The sequence below is a fragment of the Triturus cristatus genome, chromosome 2_2 (genome assembly GCF_964204655.1).
Source record: "Triturus cristatus chromosome 2_2, aTriCri1.1, whole genome shotgun sequence".
NCBI classification, from domain to species: Eukaryota; Metazoa; Chordata; class Amphibia; order Caudata; family Salamandridae; genus Triturus; species Triturus cristatus.
Genome location: NC_140582.1, coordinates 821,141,401 through 821,147,894, shown reverse-complemented (window position 1 = coordinate 821,147,894; position 6,494 = coordinate 821,141,401).

The window sequence follows — 6,494 nt, the reverse complement described above, 5'->3', positions numbered from 1 at the left end:
AGAGAAAGTATGAGTTGAGTGTCATTGTCGAAGGATATGAAGGTGATGCCTTGAAATTTGATGATTTGGCTAGCAGAGTCATGAAGATGTTGAACCGTGTGGTACTGAATGGGAGGGACTCCGCAGATTACATTCTTGGATTCCGATGTATAGGATAGTAGTCTGACTCACTGTGTTTTTCCTGTGATGAGGAGCCTATCCAGTTGAGGGCTGGTCCTTGGATGCCTATGTCATGCAATCTTCTGACAAGGGTGTAGTGGGAAACTGTATCAAAGGCTGCAGACAGGTTGAGTAGGATGAGGACTGCGCTTTCTCCATGGTCTAGTATGGTGGGGATGTCATCTGCCGCCGCGAATAGTGCTATTTTGGTGCTGTGGTTGCTCCAAAATCCTGATTGGGTATGGTCCAGGAGGTCTTGGAGTTTGACGTGGGTGGTGAGTTGTTTGCTGATGGCCTTCTCCATCACTTTTTCTAGGTATGGGAGCTGAGAGATGGGTCTGAAATTGCTCAGCTCGCTTAGGTCAGCTGTTGGATGTATAAGGAGGGCATTGACTGCTGAATACTTCCAATATTCTGGGAAGGTGGCAGATTTGATGGAGGTGTTGATGATGTGGGTGAGGCTGTTGCTGATTGGTGGTGCTTCCATGTTGTAGATGTGGTGGTGGCATAGGTCCCTTTGGACACCAGAGTGTACCGTTTGCATGATTGCACTAGTGTCTTCTTTTTTGAGTGTTTTCTATCAGTCAGGTGTCAGTCTTGGTTGGCAGTGGTCAGGTTGATGATGAGATCTTTGGGGACTGGTTGTTGTTCGAAGTTGCTGTAGATCCTTGCTAGTTTGCTGTGAAAGACGTTTGATCAGTTGCTGCATAGTTCCTGGGATGGAGTGACGGTGTTGGTTGTGGCCACAGGGTGGTGAATTCTTTGACGATTGAGAAGATCTCCTTGCAGCTATTGGAGCATGCGTCTATGCATTCAGTTAGTGCCCTTTCCTTAGCGCCTCTTAGAAGTTGGTGGTAGCATCTGATTGTAAGAGGTTCTGGCGTTGGGATTGTGGCTGGACCTCCATTTTCTTTTTAGGTGCTTGAAGTAGCATTTAGATTCCCAACTGTCATCTGTATATCAGCTTGCTTCTCTGTTGGTCCTTCTTTGGCTGTTGCTTTTGATGGGTGCAAGGGAGTCTGAGCAGTTTTTGATCCATTTCTTATGTTGTGTTCTGTTCTGTTATGTTAGGTATATTTGTATGGCCCACATATCACCAGGGATTGTATCCCGTCACTAGAAGAAGAATGGTGCAAACCTGGCTGGGTCCTATTGGAAGAGACAGGTTTTCAGTTTTTTGTGGAAATCAATAACTAAACTGGTTGATACTGTATTCTACCTTCAAGGCAAAATAATTTCCTATTGTTTAAATGGGAACAAGGGGTGTATAATTCAAGATATCACCCTTGTCTTAACAAAGCAGGGTTATCTTTAACTCACTTAATAAACTATAGTTTTCTGTGATACAGTGGGTCATTAGAGGCGCCTAAAATTTAGAAAAATCATTTCACCAGAGTTCTTAGGTAAGTGGAAGTGAATAAGGAGGTAAAAAAAATACTTTCAGTCTTCATTGTCATAAACTCATTTCAGCTCACCGCTCCTCTACCCAAGAGTATTTAGCTTGTTTATGGATGATTCCAGGAGAACGTGGGAAGCCACCAAGTAGCATTTCCTTTCTGGACTGAGCTAGACTCTGTGGCTAAGAAGAACATAGCAAAGTGATGGTATTTATTTGTTTGGGCATACTGGATTAATTCCTGCATGTTCTAGTCATATGTTAAATTATTGCCTCCAGACGGCAGGTAGGACTGGTGAATGATCCTTTACATTTTACATTGGAAACTCTAAAAGGACAGTAGTGCTGGGGTATATTAAGTCACACCTCAAAACAGTGCCTCTGAGGGGTGGGAAACACTAAAATGTAATTTATGTGCCTCTGTAGTCAGTCAGTCACAAAACTTTATTCAGCCAATCACTGTAATAAAAGTACAGATAATAAAAACATTTTATAAATATAGCAGCATCTCAAGATTTAAAACGCATCAAGGGCAATGCAGATGAAATACAATTAATTACAGAGTGCGCACTACATAAATGGCATACCAACAATAAAAAGCATAAAATATATATAAAAAGCCCTAAGGGTCTTATACTAAAAGTGTGGAAGGTAAAAATTAGGAGATCGGATCCTAAAAGCTAATAATACAAAAGGAGGAGAGATTACACTGATCCATATTTATTTCTGACCCCAGTGAATAGTGGACAAAATCTCCCACCGCCAAGCACATTTTTTCATTCTCCAACCTTTGCAGTCACTCAAAAGCCTCCTTATAGGAGTTAATATTAAAAGAGTTAAAGATAGGACACAGAGATCACATCCTGGCATGTGCATACAGACTGCAAAATACAATAAAGTGCAATGTGCTTTGAGTGGCAGTGTTATTACACGGACATCAAGGCAGTGGTTCTTCCGAAACTATATTTCAAGAGAAAGCAACTAACACACAGAGCCTCAGCCAATCGAATATGGATGGAAAACACAAAAATGTCATTCAATGTGACTCCATGGGTTGTGTCCTCCAAGCATCTGCCAGAGTCCAGTGTTCCAGCTAATCCCTAAGGCCTTCTGCTTTCCTATGGTTGGGTGTACCCAGCAGGTGGGGTGGAACGGTCAAGCTGGACATGAGCAACACCGCCTCTGTAATTCTTATGATGTCGGCCCAAACAATGGCTCCTGAGTATGAGTCAAGTGGAGCATAACTACCACATGGAATTCCACTTCACCTTTTTTCTGAGTTAGTCGGTGTTCTCACATACAGTTTTCCTGTGTATTGGAACAATAGACACAATTTTACCAAGTGGTAGTTCTACCCAGAAAAATGGCATGGCCAATTTGGCTGCAACAGCAGTCAAGCCTCTTTCCGGTGGTACCATACAATGTCAGAACTAGCAGACCTTAATTTCCTTCTCCCTCCTGTACTCCTCCAATCCCTCCTCTACCCCACCTCTCACACAGGCTGCATCATACATTGGCTTACAACCAGTAAATGAGGTATCACATGCTTATTCCCCATTACATGGGGTTTAACTTATAACAGCATGGGACTGGTGTGATATACTGCACTGTAACACAAATTCTGCATACAGAGTTTGTACCCTGCCAGTACTGTGCAACTTATAATCAGGCCCTACGCAGAAAATAACAGAAAATATCTCCATGGGTGTATGGTTGTGACGTTTAATAAATGCAAATCAAATCTGGGCTCATAACTTGTAGGTCCAACAATTAAACTAGCATTGGCAAAGCCAATATGTCTTGGCTCCAAAAGGCTGAACTACTGGCTTTGCAAATACATTTTTACCAATCACAGGCAAGCATCTCAGCTCCGAGCTTACCTTTGCAGCCTGCGAGCTTTGCACACTAGCTTTCCCTATGGTCCTTCACCAGTAAAAAATGGCGCGGGTACTCTAGAACACCAGGGTCTTTCTGCAAAGGGAGAGCTGTGAAGGTGAGCTAAGGCACAAGTCAAAGGTCCAATGGGGTCCAAGAGTTTGGTGATGTAGGAAAGAACTGGAACAGGAAGGAGATGGGGCAGTACTTTTAAGATATTAGTCAATAAACACACAACCGACAACTTTGGAAGATTACACAACCATAAATCCAAGCCACCAGTAAAACTGGCTTTTTTTGAAGGTGCGTTTACTGTTGAAAGTCAAAAAAACACCCTTGTTTACTTTTTGAATGTTTAACACAGGTTTCTCCAAAGCACAGGGAATGAGAGTACATTTACACTGTAAGCCCACTCTAAATAGGCAAATAAAGTATCAGGACAGAGGTTGCCTATGTGCTCAATCGTCATGATGGGAAATAGCCTGATTGCTTTGCACACCAAATATCCCTGATGTCCAATGCCAGCCCAGGAAAAGATGGCGAGTTCATTCTAGACCACTATGGCCTATCTGCGAGAAGAAGGCTGAGAAGTTGAGCTGGAGCTCGAATCAATGGCCCAGCACAGGGTTGTAACGGAGGCCCCTACAGCCTCTGCAGTACACGGGCCCTCCACTCTTTAGGGGCCCACAACGCTTCATGCAGGGCTCAGTCAGTCCTAGGTCAATGAATATATGTGACATATGAGTGACTCAGTAGCCCCTCCTCACATTCTCAAGGGGGGCAGGGGCAATAATTTGGCATTACGCCACTGGTCCAGTGAGTTCACATGTGTTCTGTGAACCAAGGAAGAGGCAGGATGGGAAGGAGACAATGGCCCTATCTGCAACAGGAGAGATAGGAAACACATGTTTGGAAAATTACTCAAAAATCAATCATAGCCCACTGTTAAAATTAGCTTATTTCTTTTAGCTCTTCCCTTTAAGACAGCTTTAGCTATCTCACCACTCAATTGTTTTTCCAAATAATAGATATACAACAAACATACAGAGACAGGTTGTTGGTCAGCGGGCTTCATCTATTGGTCATTAACATTTTCTTAAAGACCACCAGAGCACTTATCATAGGGCAATGAGTTAGCACACTGTACCTAGTAGCCTCCTTTACTTTGAGTGAGTGCTAAGCCTGTGCTAAAAGGTTCTTTTTTAGTTTTAATAGTTTTTATATTAATTTTAAACTCCAGGTATTTCTTTTAGATGGTAATTTATTTTCTTTTTCCTTTTTTAAAGATTCTATTCTAAAGTGCTATGGTGACATTGTAACATTGTAGCTGCTTACAAATTGAGTGCTTGATTAGGTGATGATTTATTCATACCTCCTTCATGAATAATAATAATAAGATGCATGCAGAACTGAAAGGATCCTTATTTAAAAACAATATCACCAGTAAAATGGCCCCAACCGTGAATGTTTTTTAAATGTCAAGGCTTTAGTGTAAGCTGATGGCAGCAACGTTTAGGTGCCCGTGTGCATTCTTTTTTTTTCTTTTACAGTTTTTTGTGGTATACACTTGCAATGAAAAGTAATATAAAAAACTGCACCAGCTTCCAAAGCAGACTTTCAAAATGCTTGCTTAAAGATGTCGTTGTTGGTGAACAGCACAGAAATGCCCTCAATTGCTCTTCAGATGTTAACACACGGTGCTGAGGATGGTGAACACATGAGCCTCTAGCTCCATGCCATCCCAATGAAAATACTGAGCCATCCATTGTCCAGTACTGAGGCAAATAACACCAGTGCCGCACTACCGGGAGCAATTCTCCTGGGGCAGCAATTTAAGCCAAGGAAAGTTCCCCCTTTGCTGGGAAATCGGGCCATTTGCAACCGGTGATAGGAGGCTTCTGCCTACTTTCAAGATGGTCGATGAGCCTCGGTGAGAAGTAGCGCAGTGTATCGCCTGAATAACCCATGGACATGGTGGGGACCCAGGAGTATCTGCTGAGGCAGACGTTTGCCCTGACACTTGGGGGGCATATCACGGAGGCACTTCAGTGCTGGAAGAGAGATGTGTGGTGCAACATCAGTTGTTGATCCCAGCGGCCAAACGGGCAACCTCGGGGCCATTACCTTGGTCCAATGATATGAGGGGAGTGGTGATGCTGAAGTGAGACTGCCTGGCAGTGCCGCAGACTTCCCTGAAGCTGTGGCGGGTGCCCGAGTGTGCTGTTGGTGTGGTTACTGGGCTGCTAGGGGCAGACGACATGTGGAAACACTGCAGGCCAAATTATTCATAGACCACCAGCCCCTGCCTATAAAGGGGCAGCTGAGATCTACTGTGTCTATCCCCCTGTTGGAATGAACTGGGTGCTTGGCAGGGGTGCAATGCCCCTGGGGAGACTTAGTAAGTGCACATTGGCCCCCTTCCTTTCCTATAAGGGCAGTAGATACATGGCACCACAATAAGGCTGACATGATGTAGGCGGCACATGGCTACATGTAATGCCATTGATAACTCGGGGCCTACATCGAGGCATCGAGGGAGTGTGGAGTTTGACCGGTGGAGGCAAGCGATTGGCTGTTTTTCCCCTCCTCCTCCTCCACTCCTCCACTTATCTCCCCCGTTTTCAATGGTCAGGAGAGCAGAGTACCTAAATGGAGATACTGGTGCCCGAGGACCGGTAACCACTGGCTTGAGTGCCTATTGGTGGTACTGTGGGCTGGGTGGGGCCTACCCCCTACCCTTCGTGGAGCAGCACAGGCAGAGGGGCTATCCTTGGTGTCTGGCTTTTCCTTCAATAGGACAGTGCGAAGGAGACCCTTGGTGGAGACCGATCGATCAGAGGGGCAATGGCCTTTGGCACCCCTTACCCACCTGGACAGGCCTCCTTGGCATTGCTCCCCCCTCCTAAGCGGGATCTGACTGACTACATCAGTCGATGGGAGTTGAGAACAGCGACACCGCGCAGGCCGCAAGTACTGTTGCCGTGAGATACCGCAGAAAAGTCGGTCTGATGCTGGCTCATACTGTGGGACAGGGCCTCCCCTCTACCTTGTGACACAGGCCACC